At 48.6% G+C, this 26,620-nt stretch overlaps 1 long non-coding RNA gene across 2 annotated transcripts; it reads right to left on the bottom strand.

The window, feature by feature from the left end:
• Window positions 1-296: 296 nt before the first annotated feature.
• On the bottom strand, window positions 297-25,500 carry LOC103541704 (uncharacterized). Of its 2 annotated transcripts, none has more exons than XR_011539944.1 (3): window positions 25,192-25,500; window positions 1,565-1,647; window positions 297-1,000 (listed from the first exon to the last, which is right to left on the bottom strand). It is a non-coding gene; the product is annotated as an uncharacterized lncRNA (long non-coding RNA). The 2 variants fall into 2 exon arrangements; XR_011539943.1 differs by lacking the exon at window positions 25,192-25,500 and adding an exon at window positions 2,864-5,163.
• Window positions 25,501-26,620: the final 1,120 nt, after the last annotated feature.

Raw genomic sequence — 26,620 nt, 5'->3', positions numbered from 1 at the left:
AACGTGGAGGAAGGGTCTAACATGGTTCCTAGGAACTGGCGCTCCAATGACAGTGAGTTTCCTTCCCACATATGTTCCTTGAAGACCACGTCCATCCATATGAGATAGAGACGTCGCATGAGGTGAGGAAGAGCATCCCTGCCGGGGTTCATGGGCCTGTGCCCCAGGCCCAGCTCTGTCATTAAGAGTTGGGTAGCCTTGAGAAAGTCACTTGACCTCTCTGGGCTGGTTTCCTTTTCTTTGAAAGAAGGGCTTTGCATGAGATGAGCGCCCTCCATGCCCATTCTGCTTTGTCATTTTATGCACAGTGTGAATTATGATTCTAATCACCCCCAACCACAGCTGTCACGTGCATCTCAAACCAAACTTCCACTCTGATGGCCAAAACGAGGCCTGGGAGAAGCACTCTCCCTCCACTGGTGACAGAGACTGAATGGGAAGTTACCCTCCTGCCAGGTCAGAGATTTGCAAGGGAGGCCCATAGGTAAGGTGCATTACAACCTTCACTCCAGCTCCGGGCCAAGGGAGGGCTTTCCAGAGGTCAAAAGGAGTTCCATTGTCTTTAAAGAGTCCTGTTGGAATCTAGCAGCCTCAAAGGCAGCAGCCACTGTGAATAGTCATTACTTGATTTCCCGACGCTTGTCAGGGGCCAGAGGTCAGTGAGGGAGCCAATGAATTTCTTGACAATGCAGGTCACTTGGCTGTAGTCAGCATAACCCATCAGCTCTCAATGATCCATGTCAACGCATGAATAATGCAAATGACCAGATTACCCAAAAGTCGCTTCTCTTTGACTCATTTTATGTATCCAGATACTTGCAAATCGAATTTCTACCTGTCTAATGATTCTTGGCTTCAAAACATATTTAAATTAACGTGCTGTCCCACAGTACACAATGATGGCCGTGGACGGTGGTCCAGAAAGCAGCCAGCTGGGTTGCTGGAGAAGGCAGCGGAGTCCTCCTCTTACCAGGAGCAGCTCCCTTTGTGGCTAATTCACCTGTGGGAAAACAAAAATCAATGATCATCCTAGCACACCTCTCAGGGCCAAGGATTGTTCAAGTTATTCCACAGGAAAAACAACATAAAGGTTAGGTGATGTTTTAAAATCTCCCAAGAGAAGAGTGGCTTCACTGTCTTGGACCATCCAGGTATCCATGTAATTCAAATGCAGCTGTGGCTTCCAGAGGGAAGGGCTTCCCCCTCGTGGGATGGAAATGCTGCTGGCAAAGCTAAGAGCTGTCTCCTGGGGATGTGGTTCTTCTCTCCCAGGGCTTCACAGATGGGAAGGGAGCCTGGTGACCTCAGAACAGTGACTGCAGGCCAAGAGCCCACTCCAGGCCAGGCACCGTGCTAAGCGCACACTTCACCCCACTGAATCCTCGCACCAGCCCCGGATACCGGCTGTCCTGTTATCCCTGTTGTATGGATCAGGAAAGGACAGCTCAGAAAGGTTAGAGAGCTTGCTCAAGTCACACAGCAGGTAAGGGACTGAAGTCTGGTAAAGCCGGTGCCTCCTCGACTCCGCCGGGGGAAGGAGCACAGACCTCCGTGCCGCACTGACCTGCTTTTAGATCCAGATTATGACATTTTAGCTCGGTGACTTCAGGCACATCGCTTCACTTCTCTGAGCCCCAAATTTCCCACCTGCAAAAAGAGGTAGGCCTGGTAAAATCTACTGCTCAGGGTCGTTGCAAAGTGCCTGACCCAGAAGCAGGTTCGTTGTAGACCTCAATAAACGGGTGTGATGGCAGGTGGCGTTTGCCTGGATGTGACCGACTTAACTCAGGAAAGCTGCACCTGCTGCTGTGTCAGACTCGGGCACGAGGACAAGCGCAGAACGCATGCCCCATCCCAGAGGCCAGAGGATCTGTCAAGCTGGCAATGGCTCTAGACAGGGCAAGTCCATCTAACCGGCACCTATCAACCTGTCTTCTTGCTGCAGCTCTCTGTCACATCTGCTTAGTGACTGCTCTAAGTGGTGTCGCTCTGGGCTGCACACCATATTTGCAGATACGGAGGACACTGCTTTTTTTGGTAACTTCTGGAAAACTCAGTTTATGCAGTGGCCAAATCTGCCATACAGCTACAGTAGGACTTAGTTAATGCGTCCTGAGCAAATGTGGGATTAACCACAGGAAGGAAGGAAGGAAAGAAGGACGGGAGGGAGGAAGGAAGGAAGGGAGGAAAGAAGGAAAGATCCAGCATCTGGCAGGTGGATAAAGGAGGAAGGGGAGAAGGGTATGAGAGCAGCTGTGCATATATGCCCTGCCTTCTTTCCAGCCTGCAAAGATGGCATTTTCTTTTCTTTTTTAAACAAATCTATGTCTGTATCTTTTCCTCCTGGTCCATAAACCAGGACCTGGAAGGTTCAGATCATGCTTTCAGGCTGGGAGGCTCTGAGCAAATCTTGTCCTTTCCTTCTGCTTCATTTTATCTCAAGTTAGTTAAGACAAGGTTGGACTTCTCCTTCCTTCTCCTGGTTGGATAATGGAGTCCCTGAAACTACTCTTGTTGCTGCCGACTCCCAGGCTGAGTTTGGAACAAACTTCCCAAGAATCATAGCCTAAATCTGAGTGGGTGAGAAGGAGGGAGGTGGAGCAGGGAGCCACCAGACTTTCTCCAAGCAGGGCCAAGGGCTCCCTTCCCTGGCTCTGGGATCACAGTTCATTTTTGCCTGTTGGCATCTCTGGCAGGGTTTGAATGACGTAAGAGGAACTCCAGGATAACCAGGCACTAATTGCCCAAAGTTCCTCTTCTCGACCTCTCTTGTGACAGGAAATCCTTTACCAGCTCCTCCTCCTGAAAAGGCCCTGCCAAGGGCTTCTGGGAGACCCTGTAGGACCACGTCATGTGTACTCACATTGAGTCTTCATCATCTTTGGCTCCCTTAGTCAATGTCCAATAACCTTGAGGTTGCTTTCAGGAGCCTCGTTGTTGCCCACGTTGACTATGTCCCTCATGAAGATGCTGATGGTTGTGCCAGGGCTGCTGTCTCCCAGCACATCCAGCAACTTCCAGACATTATGCAGAAGCAGGAGCAGATCTGACGAGGCTCCAAGTGCACTCCTTGTGCTTTGAGCCTCATCAATCCTCTTGGAGAAACAGCCCTTTCTGTTTCTGGCCCGAACCCTTCCCTTCCTCTGCAAGGGCACAAAGCCCAGTGCCAGGGTAGAATAAAGATCTTGCACCATCCCCTCCGTCGCCTCTGTCTCTTCTTCCCCTGCCTCCCATTCACAAAATAGTAATATCAATGCCTCCTTTCCTTAGCCATAGATGAAGTGCTCACGCAGTTCAATTCATGCAAATGAAGCCTTGGGGGAGTGGAGGGTACCTATCTCCAATCGAGTCTTGATGCCCAATACATAGACAGCATTGGTCTCGGTGTCCTCTGATGGCAGATGGGTGTGGGCATCTCTGTCTTTCCCTTTGGGGTTCCAAACATTTGGGGTTCTAAACATTTGCTCACGCCTTGTGAAGGGAATTTCCCACCAATGCCTCTGGGTCATGTTCTGTCATATATTTAGTTGGGCATGTAGGTAGTAGCATTTATGGGATATCTACACTAGGGTGGACCTATTCTCATACCAGTCCCAACTCTGTCTTCCTACTTCAACGAGTTCCAAAATCCCTCTGCCCTGGCTTCCCCTCCATATCACCACCACCACCACCATCAGATATCATCTCTCTTAGAGAAACAACCCTTGTAGTCTATTAGCTATCAGCTATCGATAGCCTTCCCAGAGGGGTTTGCATTTCAAGAGGAGACTCTGGAAGACTGCCTCACCTCCAAATTGCAAAAGAATGAATCTCTAATGGTGGAAGGTCAAGCATCAGTGACAGACTGGTGGGAGCATGATTTTGGGATGAAGGTTCATCCTGTCCTCTTTAAAATTGTTACACTGGTGTTTCATTCTTCTGCCTGCCACTAAGTTGTGTCCTGGCCTACAGGCTGCAGAGAAAGCATGGAGCTCCAGGGGTTAAAAAAAAGAATAAAAGCACCGAGCTGGAATCAAGAGACTCAAATACTAGTCCCAGCTCTATCGTGAGCTGCTGAAGGCCATGGGGTAGGAGGTGTCAAGACAAAGAGCCCTGAAAACGGCAGAGGGTGGCTAAGGCCTGTCCCTGCCCCCAGAGCCCTTTGTAGTTCTGGTTTTCATCTCCTCCTCTGGAATGTGAGAAGTCTGAACAAGCTGAATTTGTGGATCCCTTTCAACTCTTCCATTCTGTTATGGTGAGCCCTGCAGCTGGCATTCAGAGTAGGGACACTGTCCCCAGCTCTCTGAACACACAGGAGAAGAAGGAAAAAGTGTTGGGAAAGCTTGTGTTCTGAGGGCTCAGGCGCTTGAGCCTCAAGAACGCCCAACCCTTCTTATCCTCAAAGTGGTTTCTCTTTAAAAAAAGAGGACAAGCTGTAAATATCACCTCCTTCTCTTGAGGAGCTCACATGCTCGTGGTCTCCTGGTAGGCATCATCAGTTTTAAAATATTGCATTCAAACAAGGCTTGCAGAGAAGGTCTCTCTGGCTGGGAATTTATGGAGAAATATGCTGGCCAGGGTTTTCCCACTATCCATGCACATGGAAGGGGCGTACCGGTGAGATGCATCTGTGGACTAGTACTTCCAGTTATTTGCAAGGCAGATGGCCATAAACGACTCCCTGTTCCCCCCTCAACTTCCTCTTCACACTCGCTGCCCTCTCCTCCTGCCACCAGAGCTGCCTCTAGTTCTGCTCCAATGCTTTCAAATGGCTAGATAGTGCCTGAAACAGGAATCAAAGATCTGAGGATTAAACCCGACGCTAACACGTAACATATAAAAACTCTGTACAACAGCTTCAAGAGGCCCTCTTATTCCTGGGCAAAGATGACACAAGGCCACGTGCACTCAACGCTGGCTGGGGCAGTGGGGAGAATTCTCAGGCTGGTCTTTTCTCTAGGTCCAGTGGCTCTGCAGGAGAGTGACCTAAACTTTCTTGGCCAACAGCAAGAGAAATGCAGGAAAGCCTTCCCAAGAGATGCTACAGTAGCTGCTTCTTTGGGGATATTAAGGAAAAAAAAGCAAAGAAGACAGTTATCTGAAGAAAATTATTTAAATTCAGTCCTGCTTAGAGCCAGGAGGCAGGACATATGACTTTGAGGGCCCCTACCAGAATGCTCAGTCTATGAATATAATAAAAGAACTAAAAAAATATTAGCCAAGTTCCTGGGGCTTTTCTGGGAGCTGGGGAGGAGCTATAGATCAAGGCCCATCCAGGTGAAGAATCAAGAAAGACTCCCCTCCACAGAGGACCAGGTCAGACCCTGACCGGGAGAGGCCTCCAGGGAGGCACAAACTCATGCCTGGAACATTAGCCCCACTTGGCTTTCTCAAACATGATTATGCAGAGGAAGGACATTTGAGGGGAAAAAATTACTTTAATAACATGTGAATTTTTAAGGAGCTTCCGAACCTTCCTCCATGGCGAGGCCTGCCAGAGGATCTGGACCACTTCCCCGTCAGAGCCTGATGTGCCTGCCTCGGGCTCTGGGGCCCTGCAGGGCAACCCTTCACGGCTCCTCTCACACCCACCGGGAGGGTTCCCAAAGCAGCACTTTCTGGGTTTGCCTGGACTTCTGCCACCTCGAGCCTCCTACAACAATTTCTATTTCCTTCCTTCCCAAGGCTCTCAGGGCCTCTTCCTGATTGGTCTTCCCCCTCCATCCAGCAGAGCTGGCAGCGTCGCAACTTGCCAGGCCACTGGGCAGAGTCCTCAGAGGCCCAGGCCATGCTGCCCTCTGTTCAGCTGGGCATACACCCGACGTTCTGAGCTGGATCTAAGTCTGCCGTTGTCCTGCTTTCCATCAGAAAGAGCCACAGAGGTGTGTTACTGCAATCCAGAGCGTCAGTCCGGGGAGAGAGAGAGTTTCCCCAGCTTCATCCCCTCTGAACAATCATGGGATGGATTTGAGAATTTAAGAGATAGCAAACGTTTAATGGGATGGTGGCAACCCCAGCCAGGTAGCCACAGCACTTTAGGCTCCAGAGACGAAAGCGAGGGCTTGGACAGGGCTGCGAGGATTGAGAGCATGAGGGCTGGGAGCATTGCCAACACATCAGGCCCACCCCACACTTTAACACAGTGAACCTGCAGGGACAGCACAAGATTAAGAGACCTTGTGTGTGCACAGTGGCTTCTATCTCGCCAGTTGTCTTAGGGAGATGATGTCTTCCTCAACCAGGAGTGAACTACTTGAGACTGCCTTGCTCCATCTAAGACAGAAGCATGTACAGTTAGCAAAAAGTAGGTTCTTGACTCCCACTTCTTTTATTTTGCTTTTTTATGACCTCTAGTAATTTTTTTTAGTGGAAGCCAGTGGATGGTAAACTCTTTGGATCCATAATGTCCAAAATGACTCTTTTCCACCTGCACACTTGAGACTTCTACACCCCCACAGTTGTGTGCATACAGTTCCAGTGCCTTTTTGCATCCAGTATTACCAGCGAGAGGTCTGTTGTCACTCTCCTTCTTGTTTCTTTTTAGATCATCTTTCTCTCTCTCGAGAAGTTTTCCTTTCTTTCTTTTTTAGTAGCGTTCCTTTAACTTTATTATTGCAATGTATCTAGTTATGGGTCTTTTCTCATTCATCCTACTTGACACTTGGTCATCCTATTTAAACTTGGATTTTTGCCATATGTTGTTTCTTTTCTATCTTCTTGTAAATTTTCTTGTATTATTTCTTTTCTATTTTCTTCTCTCCTTTCCATCCATTCTATCCTCCTGAAATTTCTTATAGACAGACGCCAACATATCTGAATATGTTCTCCATATCTCAACTTCTCTTTCTCTATTTCCATCTCATGATCCTTTTAGGTGACATAAGAGAATTCCTCAGTTTCATCTGAGGACATATCTAATTTACTCCTCAGTTATGTCCACTCTGCTGGTCCAGCCCATTTTTCAGTTTTTAAATTCTGTTGTGAACATTTTAAGTTTCCAAGGTCTCTGGCTGATTTTTTACAAATCCAATAGCTATCCTTATCCCAAAGGCTCCAGAAAAGTCTTATTCTGTTTATACTATTAACATTTGTTTGCATATAAACTCTTGTTTACTGCACTCAGTACCTTTTGCACAGTATTAGTTTTCCACACATTTTTGGTGAATCTTGGTTACATGCTCATTTTTGTATCAGAAAGTCCATGTCAACCTGGTCAACAGAGGGAAAGAGTGAGATGTACTGTGGGGCAGGTTTTACTTCAGCCTGTCCAGCATAAGCAAAGGAAGGTGACTGCTGTTGGTAGAATGAGCCAGTAGAGAGTATAGAAGAGGGAATCTTCCTCCTGGGTTGTGTCAGCCACCTGGAGTACCACTCTGCCTCCCTGACCCAAGCATCCAGACCCTCTCCAGGGCCCACTGCCTGCCCTGAGGGGCCAAATGCAGAGGTATGGAAGGATTCACCTGCCTGCCTGACCTTGCTGCTAACCCCAACTACTTCCCCTGTCATGTATTCTGGGCTTCCTTCTGCCCCATATCTGCCACTTCCAGGCCTGGGACACATTTTTAGCAATCCTTCTATCAGGATATTTGGAGCTGTGGCTTCCTTCATCAATCTGATCTTGACTACTTTCCATCCTTCATGGATTCCTCAGTTTCTAATGCACCAAGGACATCTTTCCTTGTTTCCTAGCACTGCTTATATTTTTCAAAGTATATATTCTGTCATTTCTTGGAATTTTGGATGGAAGGGTGATATTGTCAATTCTACTTAATCTCTCATCTTGAACCAAAAGACAAGATATATTCTCAATAAAGAGTTGTTGAATGAATGAATGGATTCTAACACCTTGCTGTAAATTTTATTTAAAAATCTTCTACATTGAAAAATAATTGTTGATTCATGGCTTAGTGACTGATTTCAACATGCCCCTCCCCTCCATTTTAAGCAGATGCAGAACTTGGCATCAGAGAGTAGGATCTTAGTCAGGCTCCAATTGCATAGCTGCCCATGCCTTTCCCTATTGTCCCAGATTTTCCAAAGATTGGTAAATTGAAAAAAGACTAATGTTTTTCATTAATAACAGATGCCCACCGGACCTAATACCCATTGGTGGCTCCTGCTTTCAAGTACAACTTTGTAACTCTCCTGAAGTACTAGGAAAATTTGGATTCCAGAGAAGGGGATGGGTCTTTGACAGCACATGAAGGAGATGAAACTAATCCTCTTCCTCCGCTGCCTTTGAACTACACAAAGATGCTCAGTGATAGTCTCATTTTATGTCATCTGAGTGAAATTTCTGCCAGGCTACAAGTTTCTGTCCTGCAATTCACACTCACAATCTGGGAAGCAGTCACAGCCAGCAAAGGCGCTGTGGCTTCCCGCAGACATGGAGGGGCCGAGCCGAGGCTCTGTGGAGCAAGTCCCTGCATGGGCTGGCAAGGTGGACGGTGTGGCATCACATACAACCTCACAGGGTTTGATCCTCATATCAGGAAGATTCCAACTCCATTGGAGAGTTCAGTCTACCCCTTCTCAGTGTGGCCCCTCAACTCTCCAAGACCCACCCTGTCCTGTGCTCAGGGTCTAGCTAACTCCCATTCCCATGAAAGCTCTCCTGGGGCCCCCCAGCCCATGAGGAATCTTCTTTCCCTTTAAACTCTCAGCAGCATTATAGACAGCGTCACTCTGACACCTCATCTTGTAGAATTGTGTCCTACTTTAGCCAAAAGTTACATCCAACAACTGTGATTATGCAGAACACAGCTTAAGGGAAGGAAATCACTCTCAGAAAAGTAGGGAGAACAGTTATGACATTGTCCATGCAGCACTCCAACCACCAAGGCAAAGCTTATTACCCTGAAGTTGAATACAAGGTAAGCTTGCTCATTGGACAAAAATACTTCTCCTGTTCCTGGAGTCCATGTTCAGTTCTTAACGGTCACAGCCAATTAGAGTACAGTAGCAGCGAGAACAGCTACGACTTGACACCATGAGAAATGACTGCCAGTGGTCAGGAAGAGAGAGGCACCAACAACCAGACAAGGTGGGGGCATCCCAGGAGAGGTCAAGTTAGGACCACACCATTGAAAGAGAGGAAATTGTGTGCTGTGGATTCTGTTTTCTAAAACGGAGGAGGGTAGTCTTTCAAGATCTCCGTCAAAAGTGTTTAAATAAAATGTTTCAGAACTTGAAGAATATCCACTGAAGAAAATGCAGGCATGTGGGGCACTCCATGTCAAATCAAATGCATGAAGAAAGCTCTTGACCGCCTCCCCCCTCCATGTGGCTCAGGTGCTCAGCCACCACCTGGCCACGCCTCTTGGTCACTCACCTGTAAGCTCCCAGAGGACAGGGTCACATATTCTATTTTGTTTCCCGCTCTATGCCCAGACCAGTGCTGAGCACGCAGAAGGTGCTGATACACACTAGTTGAACGAATGAATGAACAAACGCATCTCAGTTCTGATCCCTGCCTCTAACTTTTATTTCTAGGCTTACTGCCTTTCATTGTTCTGAAGGAAGATTAGGAAGCGGATTTTTTAAAATAATTTTTGAACAACAAGGAAGCTTTGTAAATAAACCACTGCAGCCCCAGTCTTCATTACCACCCGTCCCGTAGCTTCCTCTTCACTTCCAGCAGGACCATAAGAAAAGTTTCTTCTCACCTATAGTCAGTTACATTCCAGGCTGACCCTACAAATATAAGCTTCTGAAAAAAGAAAAAAATACAGGATGCTGATTCTCTTAAAAATGCTGCCTGATTTCTCCAAGACCTCGGTGGGCCTTGTGGGCCAGCTCTTAAGACACCTCCTCCCTCCACCATCCGCCAAGCAGACAGACTTGGAGTGTGGACCCTGTCCAGCTCACAGTCCTGCTGCATGCTTGGATGCTCACGCCCGGAAGCTGTCACAGCTGCAGACCCTTTGTCGGGCGGGAAGGAGAGTCTGAGAGGTTGCTGTCTGTGCTCCGGGGAGGCAGCCCTCAGCTCACCATCCGCTCAGCCTGGCTGGAGAGGACTCTGCCTGCGAGAGCTTTTCTGCAGGGACACATTGGGTCTGCCCCATCTCATGACCTCCCTGCACAACACTGAGAAAGCTCCTCATCCCAGAGAGAGATGGGAGAGGAAGAGAGAACACGTGTGTGCTAACAGACACGGTGGAGCTTTAGTCTAACAGCCTCCAGGGCCAGCGACCTTCCATATATATGCAGACCAACTCACAGGCACTTCCCTGGTTTGCTGTTTATATACCTGCCAACAGCAAAACCTAACTCAAACCGAGAGCCAGACTTGAAGAAATGGTCTCCCTGAGACCAGCGGGCTTCGTCCCCCATCGCCCAACAGGCCCACATTCCTGCCACTCCCCATAGATGAGAGCTCAGCCTTTTCAAAAGGCCTCTGGAGAAACAGCTACGGCCTCCCTCATTTCCAAACACCCTGACTCCTCAGCAAGGAGTGCTGATGTGTGTCTAACCTAAGCCACTCCCACTGCTAGCTCAAGCTCCCTACGTGCAACTTGCTGGGCTCCCTTAGGGCCAGAAAGCCTTTTGAGCCTCTGCTCTGCAAGCTCACAGTACTGGGAGGGAGGATAAAGGAGCCTTTATCAAACTCGGTCTTAGGACCACTTAGCTAAATGAGGTCTTCCCTCTATAAAGATGCCTAGATTCTTACTAAACAAAGCATATGACTCCTAAAGCTCTGCTGAGCACCCAGCCCAAGCCCACTCCTTAGCAAATTATCAGAAGCCCGACTTTAAAGGCTCTGACATTGAAAAGGTAACTAAGATCCTTTGGAAGGCAGAAAAGTTCTCCTGAGGCACAAAATGTGTTCCCCTTCAGCCCCTTTCCTCTACACACATCGTACACCCACAGGATGTGGAAGCGAGAGAGCATCAATAACAAGAGTGTTCTGGGGGTGCCAGGTTCTGGGAGGGGAGGGAACACAGTGGCTGCCAGCACCTCTCCCTCCCCAGGAAAGGGCAGCCCGAGACGCCAGCTGCTGGGACCTGGGAGGAAGGCAAGTTGTCTTCATCAGCGGGGCAAGGAGGAACAGCCGTCACTTGGGCTTTTGCAGGACAACAAATGGGGGTCGGCGGTGGAAACATGTCTGCAGCTTGCTTGCGATCTGTCTCTACTTCTGTTAGAGACCAAGAGCAATGACTACCCCAGCAATGTCTGAAGACTCAGGAGAGGGTGGCGGCATTCCTCAGACGTAAGGACCCTATGGGGCGGACAGCTGGCAAGAAAGCTCAACCCAGGTCATTAGGTAGAAGAACCCCCCAGGGGTCCCTCTAACTGAAAGCAGGCAGGTTTGCTCTTGAACTGATGGAAAGTGACATTCACAGGCGCTGACGAACTGATTTTAAAACAAAAGCTAAAACCAGTTTGGTGGCCAAGGTCAGTCCTTGCCTGACAGTCCCTGGGGCAAATGTCGGCAATTCTCCCAGCCAACCAGAATAAGAATAAGAAAGCATGCATGTCTTCCAGGACCTTGCTCTGCATCTCCTCTCTCAAATTTCTTCTGTCCCCTGGCCCCCAACGCCACTTCTCATGACCACCACCACCCCGGTACTCAGAGACATCCCAGGACCCTCCGAGGCCACTAGGTTTGATGTGTACAAGATGCAATGAGAATCCAGTCTCCTCCCATTACATTTCCCTTCTCCCAGAGGCCAGGCCGTCAGCCGGATGTGATGGGAGTGACCTGGGTGCTAATTCTACAGGGCACCACTCCGCCAGGGAGCCCCGCCCTTAGGGAGCCTACAATCTGATGGGCTGACGCCCGACTCCCAAAAGGAACAGAAAAATAAACAAGAATGAGAGTCTTACAAACAAACACACAATAAGAGCAAGAATTCCAGTACCGCCTGAGTGGAATTCTGTGTCTGAGTTTGTTGGTGCCCGAGGTGCCTTGCCAGGTACTAGGGATATAAAGATAAGTAAGACATGGTCCCTACCCTCGAGGGCATCCCAGCCCAGGAGGGAGCGCCTGAGAGAGATGGGCACCACAGGGCGCCGGGGTGAGGGCCTTGACGAGCGCGGAAGCTGCACCGGAAACATTTAGGAGCAGCGGCTAGTCTTGGTGAGCTCAGGAGAAACCTCCAGCAGGCAATTCCTGCGGAGAACCCTAAACAGTTATGAGAGTTAGTGGAGGAAAGAGGAGGATGTCAATGGGGCGGGCCCAGGGGCTGCCCCAGTGTGACCTGGGTGGAGACAAGGAAGTGAGTACAGGTCTTGGGGGAGGACAGCAGCTCAAGAGGCCAGGGCAGAGGGCACCAGGGGACAGCCACCAGGCAGGAGGCTGAGTTGGGAGTGTGCTGGGAGAGGAAACAGTGGTCCCGTTTGCTGCGTGCCTGCAATAGCAAGGCATTTTGCTAGAGATAAAAAGATACAAAACAAAGATGTACGTTACCTCATTTTATCCTCATGGCACCCCGTGAAATAGTCACATTACCTTCATTACATACATAAGAACACGGAGGCTCATAGAGGTTAAGTAACTTCCTCAAAGTCACACAGCAAAAATGCTGCCAGGATTGGAACACAAGTCTGAGTCCTGCTTGTCATGCTCATAGCTACCACAGGATGGGAAGGGCCTTGGACACCCTGCTAAGGAGTTTGGACTTTATCCTGAAGGCATGGGGTAAACCTTGAAGAATTCTATGAGGAGGATGGCCTGAGCAGATTTGCATTTTCAGAAGTTCATTCTGGCGACTGTGTGCAAAATGCAGCTGTGGGAGGGCCCACAAGCCAAGGCCAAGAGAGTAGGCAGGGAGGCTGCTGCATAAACCCCAGCAGGGACGATGGGCTCTGGAGTGCAGTCCTGGCAGCGGAGATGAAGGAAGAACTCCACAGACAGCAAGAAGGTAGAGTCAGCCGAGCTTGGTGAAGGCCAAGTGTGGGCGTAAAGAAGAATCAGCACCAAAGATAAGTAGGGGCAGCAGAGAGAGCCCCCAGTGGGGTGAGTCAGAGTTGGGCCTCATGTAATGGCTAATTTGGCCAACTGGTTGGTTGGACACAATATTTACCAAGACAGGGAATAAAAGAGAAAGAGCAGGGTGGAGGATGAGGGAAGGAATTCAGTTTTGGGGATAGCCAAGAGGAGATGCCCAGTTGGCACGTGGCTACACAGATCTGGTCCTCAGGAAAGACACCCAGCGGGGCCTCCATTCCATCCTGCCAGACTGGGGCAGTCATCAGCATCACAGTAGCATTCGAAGACTTGAAGAGAATCAGCTTGCCCAAGGAGAACGTGGTGACAGGGAACAGCAGAGAAGACGTGGAACTCTGGAAAACCCTAATTTTTCAGTGAGGTGGACAGAGGAAGAGGATCTCAGGGAGGAGACTGAAAAGGCCAGCTAGAGAGACAGAAGGAAAACCAGGAGACAGCACTGTTGGGGAAGTCGAGGCAGGAGAGCAGCTCGGGGGTGTGTGGTCAGTGGCATCCACGAGGAGCCTTCGAGGCATTGAGGCCTGAGAAGCAGTGTCCAGTGGGCTTTATGATTGGAGGTCAGCGGTGATTTCAGCCTAAGGAGTGGCACGGAACGTTCGTGCGAGGGGGCTCTGTGAAGGCCAGACTGTGCGGGTTGAGATGCGAACGGCCTCGAGGGGAGGCTGCGGCCACAAGCTCTGCAGACCATGCTTGCAAGAACGTTGACCGTAAAGAGGAGCAGTGATGGGTCATACTTCATAGGGACCCAGCGTTGAAAGAGGGTTTTGTTGTAATTTTTATGGAAAGAACCAGGAGCATGTTTAAATGCTCATGAGAAAGAGCTGGCAGTGAGGAAAGACACAGGCTGTGAGAGAAGGACCATACATGGAGCAGGCTCCCTAAGGCGCGGCCGGCAGGGTGCATGGACGTGTGGGCGAGTGTGAGCTTTACTCAAAAGTATGGGCTGCCGACCTTTGTTCTGGAGGAGCCACCAGGTGGAGGGGACAGGAGGGCCAGAGAGTGAGGCAGGTCCTCCCGTAAGGAACTTTACTTTTACCTTGAAGGAGGAGGTGAGCTTGCTGGGAGTTGACGTTAGGGAGGGGCGAGTTAGTAGGAAAGAAAGCTTAAGGAGCCAGGCGAGGGGTTGTCATAGCTGCTGCAGGGGCAGGACTTAAAGCTGGCCAGGGACCAGGGAGGGACTTTGGGGCAGCACCGAGGACTAAGCACAGGTTGGGAATCCTGTGCTGGCCTAAATTCAAGAGGTTGTGTGATCTTCAGCACCTCTCAGCCACCCCAGGTAGGAGCAGAGAAGGCATCCAGCTAGACTGAGTCAAGGTCCACCCCTCTGTGATGGCTGAAATGGACAGTGATGAGGCCAAGGAGCTGAAGTGGTACAAGAGTGGTTGAAACCTGGGTCATAGAGAAGCAAGTGACGACACAAGGGGACTTATTGGGAGTCTTGGGAGGAAATGGAAAGACTGAGTCCTTGATGTTGCGTGTGGCTCCGAGGTCACAAGACAGAACTGCAAGGACAGGAAGTTGGGATGCAAGAGATAGGCACATCAGCCTAAAGAGGTGGGGCGGCGCTAGGTGGCGAGGAGGCAGCAGGGGAGTTTGACTGGAGTGACGGACGTTCTTGATTATGGCAGCATTGCCCCGACCGGTGCAGAAGCACGCACAGCCGCAGTCAGCCGTTCACTGGAGCTTCTCTGGGAACCCGTGCCTTTCCCCGCCTGGAGGTTCCCCTGTCCGCACTGTGTCACAGACTGGGTCTGTAATAGCCTGCTTGGCAACAAGCCGGCACACTCTGGACTCCAGAGCTGCCTCTAGGATGAGTGAGGGGTAGACACGTGGAGATGCTCCCACCCTTGAATCAGAAGTCCCTCCCACTCCCATCCCAGGACCTCCTGTTCTCCAATCCTGCTGGCTCTTGGCTTTTGGCTTTTGCCCCCAAACTGACCCACCGACTTGGTCTCTGACTCTCAGCCTTCGTTTACTCCGTGTAGATTTTGGCACTGCTGGTGGTGGTACCCTCATATTGGACCTGGTCTTCCTCACTCTTTCCCAAGGTCTGGCTTCTGGGACACAGCCGCCCGCCAGACTTTTCACCTAGCCCAGGTTGGAACCAATACTTCAGTCCCCACTAACTCCCTTGGAGGTGAACATGGGACAAGCCACTGGGGTCTGGACCTGCCTTTCATGTTCCCTTCTCCACAGTCACAGCCAAGAGGTCCATTTCCCAATGGTCCTGTGCACCCATGTCCACGTATGGTAAAGGAGCCGCTGCTACCTGCTGGTCCCCTTGAGCTAGCCTAGTGAGTACGGCTCTCAAAACCAGGCCCTCTGTGTCAGACCCGTGCTGGGAAATATACGGTCACTTGGACTTCCCAAAGAACCTTGAAGCAGGCACTGTCCTCATCTTACAGCTGAGGAAAGGGAGGCTCAGAGAAGTTAAGTAACTTGTCCCGATGTCACACAGCTTACAAGTGGCAGAGCCGGGATTCAAAGCTGGGCCTTTCTTCTACCAAAGAGGGGCACCTTGACCTTCTCCTAGCTGGCTTTCCTTCAAGGACAGATGGCAAATTCATGCTTTCATTATTCATCCATTCATCCATTTATCAAAAATTTAAGCATTTGCTAGGCTCCAAATATTTGTTTGAAAGTTGGAAATGTTAAGTTTAGCATAAAAAGGAAGAGGTTGGGATGAGCTGAGGTGTTGGGTAAACGGGCCCAGTGAGCCCCATTTCTCATGGCAATCTGCACAGCATCTCCTGGAGCCAGAAAGAGCTCTGCAAACCCTTCCTTGTTCACCTTCTCTTGTTCTCACTTACAGAACCAGAAACAGGATGCGAGGGAGAGTCGGGGTGAGGCAGTGCCCCTCAGCCCACCACTGCACCCTGCGGGGTCCGGCTCGGGAGACGGGCCTCTGGGCACTGGTGTCTCCCACGCATGCTGTAGGGCCCGTGGCATCTCTCCACAGCACCCCCAGTGCTTCCTATTTCTCATGGCTGGGACAGAAGTTCAGGCCCCACATCTCAGGAGATCTGCCATTCCCCCCTTCACCCCCTCACACACGCTGCCACCCTGCCACCAACACCAACAGTCTCCTTCCACACAGGAGACAAGGCTGTCAGGTGTGGTCCTGGTATGCCACCTGCAGCTCACTGGACCAGGGCTGGGCTCTGACCTAAGGACAGCCCGTCTTTTGGCCAGCCAGTGACCAGGAGGCAGCCTAGCAGCAAAGTGGCTATTAACAGGGGCCATGGTGACAATGGTCTAACCAAATTCTTTCTGAGAAGTTTGACTGCGAGAGAAAAGGCAACTGGTAATGTGACTAGAAGCTAAAAGACACCAAGAGGAAAGCCGCAAGTGGCAGAAGCCGGGGATAAGCAGGACCCGCATGCCAGCAGAGAGTGGCGGCGTCAGAGCAGGCAGGGACGAAGGAGCGCAGAGCCGAGCAGCGGGCGGAGGAGTCACCAGATCCCAGAGCAGCTCGAGACCCAGAATCCTGCTCCAAACTCCTGGAAGCCGGCCTGTCCTCAGTGTCTATGGAGCCCTGAGGCTTGGTGGCCTCCCGATTTCCAGAACTATCCTTCCAGTAAAACCCCATTACTGAAGGCGACCTGAGAGGGTCTCTGTGCCCCTATGAGAGCCTGACTGATACATGGCTCCTTCCGTCTGTAGGGGTTTGCAGGAGGGCTGGCTGTAAGCAGGGCTGGGTGGCCATACTAGGGCTCTTGGCTGTTTTTTTCACTCCATCCTGCCCCTCTCTTTCCAGCCAAAAGAACAGCAGACTCCAGAGCTCAGGCTGGACCCCAGGCCGAGGACTTGCCTCTCTGCCCACTCGTCTCTGGAAGTGCTGTCACTGTGACACCACCCAGGCACCTCCCTCACTGCCACTCGCTTCCCCGTGAAGAAACCGCCATCCCTCTGCTCCCGCAGCCCACTCAGCCTGGTTATAGTCTCCCAGCAGTCAAGACACGGGCCACCAGCTCCTGGTCTCAACCCCTGGGCACCACCAAGTGTGGCCGCAGTGGAAAGCCACCACGCCAGAGCGGGGTCTCCCCTTTAAGTGTATCTTTCCAGTAGAAAGTTTGAACTTACGTCTTTAAAAACTCCTAAATGTTTATTCTAAAAAGCAGGCCCTTTAGTCTCCCAAAAAGTGCCCCAAAGCCTGTCCCAAGCCGGAACCTAGAGTCCCTTGCAGTAGCCTGAGTATGGAAATGGCGATTTAGAGCTAAGGGGCTTATCCACGTCCGCCAGGTTGATGCTAAGCTGAAACAGGGCTTCAGTTCTCCTCCCCCTCTGTTCCCGAGCCTCCCTCTTAAGCCGCCCCTGGACACAACTGTCCGCCAGAGGCAGTGGTTCATAACGGTGCATAGCTCCTACATTCTGAGAAACAGCATTCAAAGATGTGCTCACCTCGCACCTGCCCAGTTTCCTCCACCCAGAAAACTCCAGTGGATACGTCCCTGCCAGCGAAGTCTGCCCAGCCTTACTGTGGAGGTCAGGCGCACACGTGCCTCCCACTCACTGAGGAAGAAACAGTGACAGGGAGCCTGGTGACAGGGCAGGTCTAGCCAGGACTCCCACAGCTGTCCCAAGCATGGCCCCTCTCTCGGCACCCCCTCCCCTCCACTGTAGCTTAGGGCTCTTCCCAGCCCTCGGGGTAAGAGGCACATGGAGTTTTTCAGGGAAATAACAAACATTAGTACAACTGGTGCAGTTGCCACGAGATCCCAGATGCCCGGGAGATGGAAACACTGGGCATCCGTGCTCCCTGGGGTTATCGAGGGAGACGGATACAGCAGCATCTCACTCTCCAGCTTCTCTGCGAAATGAGCCATTCCACATGCATGATCTTTAGCTAACTGAAATTCAACATCAGAATATTCGTATTTCTTTAAAAGATTGGTGATTTTGAAAGAAATTTTTTTATATAAATTTATTACCTGTGACCCACTCCTCTGCCTTCTTAAACTAAGCATTTGAAAATAATGTAAGCTTTTCATGATGACTTACTTGGGGTCATTAGCGGGAGTGCCCCTTGCTGCGCTGATGCGCAGTTCCCCCAGAATGCACATGTCTTAGTCATCTTTGTGTCCCTCAGCCCCAGGGTGGCCTGTGGCCCAGCAGGGGTGTCGGATGCCTGGAGGCAGGCAGAGCTGGCTGCTCTGGATGGCTCTGCTTTGTGAGGAAAGCTTTCCTTCTCATCCAAATCCTCTCTTGGTATCAGGTTATCAGGTTGCTAGACCTTGATACATTTTTAAACATTTGTTATTGAGATATAGATCACATATCATAAAACTTACCCTTTTAAAGTGGTTTTCAGTATATTTGCAAAGCTGTACAACCATTACCACTATCTAATTCCAAACATTTTCATCACTCCCAGAAAGAAATCCCATACTCGTTAATTGTCACTCCCCATTCCCCCTCCCCCAGCACTGGCAACCACTAATCTACCTGCCGTCTCCCTGGATTTGCCTATTCTGGACATCTTCATAGAAATGGAATCCCATGCTCCATGGTCCTTGGTATCTGGCTTCCTTCATCTAGCTTAATGTCTCGAGGGTCCGTCCATGTGTCAGAACTTGTTTCTACCCCTCCTGCTCCTGTTTCTGAGCATTCCCTCCACCTCCTCCCTGGCATTTCTAATCTTTTGTGAGCATGACAACAAAACTTGTTAGAACGTGTGCAGGACTAGAGCAGGTAGATCTTGTGTAAAACTCTTGCCTTCTTGTAAAAATTGGGGGACTTTTATTTCAGATACTCAGAAGTGTTGCGTGCTTGCTTCCAATATCTTGGCTATTTTCTCCATGGCCAAGATTTCTGGAAAGTGGCTCCCAGAAACAAAAAGTATCAGTATAAGAATCATTCACTTCATTTCCACTGTGCTGTATATTTTTACCAATCCTTTCATAACTATCCTCTATTTTGAGTTTCCCAGCAGGATGGAAGAATCGGTACACGCGAGAAAGAGAAAGCATCTCCTGATGTCCAGGAACTGCCCTGATGCCCCACCTACACTCCACTTTACTAGGAGCTGGCTTGGGCACTAGAGCATGGTGTTCTGTTGGACATAATCTCACAGAACACCAACATCAGACACAGGCCCTCTGTGACCACAAGGGAGATAAAAAACAAGACTGCTTCATAATTTTGTCAAAGCACAGACAAAAATAAGATCATTGTGCAAATCACAAAAATATCAAGCACCTCCTTGTGCTTCTACTTGTGGTAGAAGCAGCTACCACAAGTCGCTGCTGCTTCTTTACCAATCGCAACTTGAACCTTGCTCCATTCTCACCATCCAGATAATTATTAAGATATACAATCAGAACATTATACCTCTTTATTGATAATATTCAACCCAGAGAAAGGCCTCACCTTCCTAAACCCTCCCGAAAATCACCAGACACAAGCCCAAATCTCATACGTTCTAACACCCTCTTTACTAGTGTGCATTGTTCGTTCTTGCAACAAACCAGTCAATAAAACCAACTTGGTTGAACTACAAGTGTGTTCTTGGCAGTTTTTAACTAGAGAGGATTGGCAGAAACGGAGGCTCCATTGAGTGTCCAGCAGAAACGCTCATTTCCTTGAACCAAGAGCCCCCCTACCTCCACTACGGTGTTCACAGCTGAAAACTCTTGCGTCTCTGCCTGTTTGAGGCACCACGCGGCCCACAGCTGAGGTGAGCTCAGGCTGAACTGAGTTCCGCTGTCTCCTTGAGGCCCTTGGCTTTGAGCTCATTTTATAGGAATAGGGTGATCTGCTCAGATTTGGATTGCTCCCTGGGATCCTCCCACATTGCTGTCTAGCCTTCTAATAACTTCTCCTATGTCTGTCTGTCTGTCTAATGTCTCAAGCGTTGTTTATTGGCAAGTGAAAAGTTGACAGGAAGAGCACAGACACAGGCCCAGGAAATCTGGGCTTGAGCTGGTCTCCCAGGTGGGGTAGTTCGGGACATCTCCTGAGACCAGCATCTTTGGGACAAACTTGACCCCCGGTCACCATTTCAAAACCTTGCAAAGCCTTCCTTCCAGTCTTGTCTTCATGTTGTTCTGGGGAATGGGTTTCTTTAAGTTCCATCTGCCTGGGATCAGGAAGAGCTTTGGCCGGCCCTGATTGGTTACAATCAGCTTCTGGCCTTTGACAACACTGCAGAGACACACAGTCTCCTTACTGTCCTGGTTCTCTTGGGATCATCTTCATCTAAAACGGTGCTCTTCTGGGCCTAACGCCTGCTGCTGTCATATTTTCTGTCGTGTTAACTCATCTCCTTATTTCTCTGACACAATTTAAGAGACAGTTTGGAATTGCAGTGGCCACTTGGGGGAATTTTGACACAAACAAGATTGTTCATTTGAGAGGTACCATGCAGGAAGTGAGGAAACCCTCGTGAAGGCTTTGTTGTGTCTAAAATAGAGCTTGTTTCGTTTACTGTAGGAGACACGACCCCTTCTCCTTTATCTCCACACTTCAGGGGTTCGTGCGTGCTGGCTTTTTATCACACAGCTTGCTAACACTCTCAAAGGACCAAGCTACCGTCTAAAACAGTATCATGTCGCTTGCTTTTGAGTGTATACATCAAAATCTGTTTTTCTGTCCCTAACCTTTTTTTACCTCTCCTTGCAGAAGGAACTTCACTAGTCATATAGTGATAATTTCGTAATTGTTAGAAGACAGCTCCCTCTAATATTTTGTTTCTATTTTTCCCTCTCTCGGGAAACTGTAAAGATAACTGATCAAAAACACTATTCAGTTGTTATGTGTACATTCTAGGAATATCTCGAGTCCAGATAGTCAAAAATGTCTAAAAAGGAAATTATTCAATTGCGTTTCTTTTTGTGGACCCTGAAAAATACATTTACATAATAGTCTTTTTTTACTATATTTGTGAGATAATAAGAAAAAGTTTTAGCTCCAAGAGAAAGAGTCTTGGGCTTGACTCAGGGTCTTCAAAAAATTAATTTACCATATACAAATATTGTCAGTATAATATTTTGCTTTGAATAAGGCCGTGGTTAAAGTTCTCATGATTCAAACTTCCTAAGTTTTCTATATTGGTTTTATGATGCAAGTATGTCACACCGTTTCCATGACTCGTTTAAAAATAAAAGTTATAGATACATACATATAAAATTATATTCAACCAAATAGAACCACGACAGTGGCTCCCAGGGAGGGTGTTCAAAGGGCCTTGAGACTGGTTCATGTGCGTGTCACCTACAGCTTACGACTATATTTGACTCCTCCCTGTTCTCAGTATGAGCTCCCCTACCTTCCTTCTGTTATTTTTGACTTTCTGGAGTCATCTTCCACTTAAGAAAAAACAAAACCCTTGTGTTTCTCTAACCTTAGCTACTGCTCTGAATTTAACTGATTTTTGACAAAATTTAATAACTCTTCTTTAAGCACTTAAGAAGGCAGAATTCTTTCCAAAGGTCCCTTCTGGTTCTTAAGTTTCCCTCACATAATTAATCCCAAACTTGAGTCTTTAAAAATTGAGCTTTGACTCCACTTCCACAAGATGCTTCTGCTGAGGTGATTACGGCCCCCTCAGCAAAACCGAGCCCATCGAGAATGGGAACTGGTGCTGGGGCTTGTCTAGCTACAAGGGTCAGTCTGTTCTTGCTTTGCAGGAACTGTGTGACTCCACTCAGAGAATCTGCCCGTCTTGAGGAACAAGAAACTGGCTCACCCCTGCTGTGCTCAGAGATACCTGTTCTCCAATTGGCTCTGGACCCCACTGGGGGATTACTTCCTCTGTGGACATCAGGCTCACACCACCTGCCACACACTAATCCACCCTGTGTATTGAGGATGGTTCTGAGAGACTTTCAGAGGCCGCAAAAATTCCCACCCCTCCACCGGACCAAGTTTCCCTTGTATACTCAGCAATCTCCAAAAGAGGCGAGCACAGAGCACTGGGGAGAACTCTTCACGCACGCTCTGGGAGCTGCCGTTCCCCCAGTGAGGATTAATACAACTGGGAAGATGATCCAAACTTGCGTCTGACTCCAACAAACACACAGATGACAGCAACTTGTGCTCTAGGAACTCAGCAGATCAGTGTAGACCTCATTAGCCAGAGCTGGCTAATCATGGATGATCCCAGCCCTGAATTTCTTCCTAGGCAGTCGAAGAGACATCTATATTACAGCAAACAAGGCTTGCTTTCCCTATGTCAACACTACAGGACGAGTAGTACAGTATGTGACTAGGTAAAAGAAGCCATCCAGCTCTTGAAAGCAGACCCAGATGGATTCTGGAACATGTTTTCATTGTCTGAGTTTGATAATCCAAGTCCCTTGGCTTTGAGACCTGCCACAAGAACCAATCCTCCTTTCGTTTCTAATGATTGCCTGTGTTGCAGTTGGTGAGTTATTCTGCCCAGGGTCTTGGGTGCCACTGTGCAGCTATTATCAAGTCACAGGAACTAGCAATTCACCTTGCAGCAAAAGAACCAGAAAAAGACTGACCCCTCATCCAACTACACACTCCGTTCTCTGGACACCCTCCTGATCTTGATCAGCAAAAGTTCAGCAATGGGCAAGATCTGGATGTCAAAGATTAGTGTCCTACCCCTTGACTCTGTCTCCCTTGGCCAAAAGGAAGAGTCTTTGGTTGGAAGGCATTGACACATTAATTTATCTATTTTTTAGAAAAGGAAACAGAGGCTCATAGCGGTTAAATGACTTGCCCAAGTTCACACTGCTAACCCACAGCAAGGCCAGAACTTGAACTCAGGTTGTCAGAATTGGGAGGGGATCAGAGCCAAGGGCACCCTGTTGAGTTGCCGCCCTCAGTTCGTATGAGAGGGAAGAGAAACTCGGGGATCCTCTGGCTGCCACGCCAGAGCTGCCAGCATCCTCACTCACAAATCCACAGAATGTCAGAGCTCAAAGGACTTTAGAGACCATCCAAATCTAACCTCTCAAAGTTTATAGATGAGGAGACGCAAGCCTAGAGAACAAAAGTCATTTGTTCAAGGTCACAGAGCAAATTAGTGGCAATGTCCAGACTTGAGGCAAGCTCACCAGAGCTTGGCACACTACGACATCCTGCCCCTCATCAGTGGCAGGTGCGTTCACCCCTCCTGGGTGCTAGAGCGTGTTATCTTCCGCTTCGTTGCCCTTCCCATTAGGAAGAAACATCTCCAGACTGGGGTGGCCAGTTCCTCCCTATCAGCCATGGGAAATTTCTCTCCTGGCATTTTAGTTAGAAGTGTCAGCTAGATTTCTTAAGTGTCTGAGGCTATCTCGGCCACGGAGATGAATTATGAAGGAACTCAACTCTTCTGTGTACATGTGCACAGCTCTCCGTGGTAAACAGAGAGTGAGAAGCAGCAAATAGGACACTAGCGGGAGGGCAAGTCAAACTGCTGTCTCCTTTTAAACACTCTCAAGTCGTCCTTAAATCCACCCATGCAATAACCTTCTAAATTCACTCTCAAAACTGAGACTTCAAATTTCAGGGTCTGTTTATAGCCAATCATGCTACTCCCTTGCTCAAAAACCTTTGATTACTCCCTATGCCTTCAAAATAAAGTCACAAAGCCTTAACCCATTATCCACAGTCACCTGTGATCTGGTTGAAATCTACATCTAAAGCGAGCATCCACTCCTTCCCCTTCAGTCTGCCTCCTGCAGACGACGTGCACCAGAAATAACTGCTGCTCTTTCTGAACCCCAGACCTGTTCTCTCTTGACAATCACATGCAGAGACTGGGGTACATGTCTTCTCTTCCCTGAGGACAGGGTCTCTTTAGTTTTTTTTATCCCCACCTAGCAGAGAGCCCAGCCTACGATAGGTCTTAATATTGAGTAAATGAATGAATATGTGCTTGGAAAAATTACATTTATCTTCCCCCTCCATGCTTGGGAAGAACCTACTACTGAAGAGAAAACAGATAATGTCTCGAAATTTTCTCAACAGAATATAAACATAAAGCTCAAATGAGGCAGCAAGTTGAAGAAAGTGAGCCACTGCTTTATTTTTAGGATTTTTTTTTTTAAAGAAGTACACTAACAGTAAGAAACGCATTACATTAGGAGTTGAGGAGATGGTATTGACCATCTTCGCGGTTTGTGCACACTTTTTAACCAGGATGCATGGCTGGGGAAACAAAAGAGCCTCTTTGCCTGTGTAATTTTGTTCCCTTCCTTTATTGCTTTAAATAGGCAAGATGTGGTTTGCATTCCTTTCACCGCTAATGTTGTTTGCTTTGTGTTCCTGAACAAAAATAACTTGCGGTTCATATTGCTCTCAAAGGTTGGTAAAGATCCCCTCCCCCTTAGGCATTCCACTCATTTGTAACCGATCTTGCGTGTTGCTGACGGAGGCCCCCTCAGCCCCCTATCTTCTGTGATACAGCAGGAGGTGGTGGGTCTAGTTATGTTAGATACCAGGTAGTATCAGCATCCTTTAACCTCACCATGAGAACCCTAAAGCTGGAAGGATTATCTCGGACACACAGTTGCTCTAGGCAAGAATGTGCACCAACATCCCAGGAGTGTAAACATCATCACCATCACCATTGTAAGGTGATGACAGCTCTTTACAGTTTACACATCTTTTTCCTGGTTTTTCTCCCTCTTAATCATTAAAAGCATCCTGCGAGATAGGTGTTACTCTCTAGAGCCCAGCCAAAAATGTTAAATGGCTCCTTCTGGAGCACACAGCTTGGCAGGGCCAAGATGAAAATGGAAATCCATTGCTTTTTTTCTCTGTGCTGCAGCAAACCTCCGCTGGAGTTTGATAAAAGTCCCACTTCTTGGCAATATGGAGAAAAAGCAACTATAACCTTCCTTGATATTCTAACCTAGCTAACAATCTTCAGCCCAGAGAAAATCTTCTGAAAGTCCAAGACAGAGAAGTACACGTGCATATCTGTATGTGTACACGTTCATCCATCAACCGTACCCTTCGATCGGAAGCCAGAAACGAGAAAGAAATTCTCAAGGTAACATTGTTTCAGTCATGAAGTCTCACTTTCAAAGCCAGTTAAAATTTGGTTCAATGTCTCCACCCTCCCAGATGTCTCCGATTTTAACATAACCAAACCCTGGACCCTAGAGTCTTTCTTCTGCTAATTTCACTCTTTCTATATATACTCTCCAGGGACTTCCACTCTTACCACCCTCCAACAGGGATTGATCCCTAAACTTGTGCAGTGATTAATGCTTGCCATAGATTTTCCATCTGCCTGCAGCTACATTGCAAGATCTCAGGGGAAAGAAGCAGCTAGGTCTGTCTAAGAAATATATTTCTCTTACTTAACAAACTGGCTTTGACCAGTTCAGCCCAAAGTTATAGTGTTGTTTGATGTTGGCTGCAGTCAAGGGACCGCTGACCATCCTTGAGCACTTTCATTCCTCTGCACACGCTCTCCTTGGCTTCCACCTGCCCCTGCCAGCAGCTCTTCATAGGACCAATCCTGACACTCAGCGGAGCACACAATGGGATTCCTGATGAGAATAAATGAATGGGCCCAACTCCCTTCTCTGTCTGAAACTTGAACTGCACATGAGAGGACTTCCTGCTCCAAGATAGGAGGGAAGACATCTCAGAAGAAAGAGAAACTCACACCCGCTAAGGACGGGGTGCTGTCCAATGAGGTCAGGGCAGGGCTGTTGGCAGCTTCCGTTAATTCCGTTGGGGCAAGCAAGTGGCAATTGGCAGTTAGTTCTGAGGTTGAGCTGAGGATGCTGGGATGGATTTTTAAGTGAACAGTTGGCCCTTACATCAAGAGCTTAGCTCAAGTGCCCAAGGAAATGGAACAGCAAGGAGAAGGGATATTTGCAAATAATGCCAAAACCTCTTGTTAGTCTTTAGCTTCCATATCCTTCCCCAAAACCTTAGCCCAAGTGCTAAGTAGCCCAACCTTTCCATCTCTTCTCCATTTCTTCATGATAGACGGTTCTACTTATAGAGCAATAGCTGAGAAGGAGAAGGATAAAGGGTTATAAAAATTGCTCTAGATAATCTACAAATGTTTAGCTGGAATTGGGTCATGGATCACCAGATCTAAGCTAGGTTTGTTGGGTCAGTGACCTTACTAACTTGTTGGCTCAAGAATCAACAGAGGAGGTGTTTAATAAATGTTTGCTGGATGGATAAACAGCTAAACAAATTTTTACCTGAGGCTGAAAACTTCCTTCACCAGCACAAAAGGGAAGCCCCCACATCCTAAGGCCACACCTGCTGGAAAAAAATCCAGCTTGTCAGTCTCAGGAAAAAGTGGGCTAGAAGAAGCAAATCCCAAACAAGGCTAACACAGGGACTTCCCGCCTCCTCTTCCTGCCTTCCCTTCCACTGTGGTGCTGAAAGCCCGACAAGGCCAGGTGTCGGAACAGCCACAGCAGGATGTAGAAGAATCGCTCGTTGCCGCGGCTCTTTAGAGGTCTCCTGGGAGCCCGGCTTTCTCCCCACACCACTGCCCCATGAACATGGTGTGACAAGCTGGGGCTCTGAAGTTAGGGAGTCCCAAGTGTGAGTCTTAGGTCGCTCTTACTTACCAGAAGTGGGACTCTAGGCAAATTACTTAACCTCTCTAAACCTCAATTTCCTCCATCTGTAAAATGGGGATAATATTGGGTCTAGCACTAAGCACGGTGTCAGGAACATAGCTAGTGCTCAAGAAATGTTTATTTTTATGACTCCTGCACCCCATTCTGCCATTCCCTTCTTTCTCTTCCTCTTCAT

This window comes from Equus przewalskii, chromosome 5, assembly GCF_037783145.1.
Source record: "Equus przewalskii isolate Varuska chromosome 5, EquPr2, whole genome shotgun sequence".
Lineage (NCBI taxonomy): Eukaryota > Metazoa > Chordata > Mammalia > Perissodactyla > Equidae > Equus > Equus przewalskii.
This window is presented reverse-complemented; position numbering and strand designations above follow the sequence as displayed.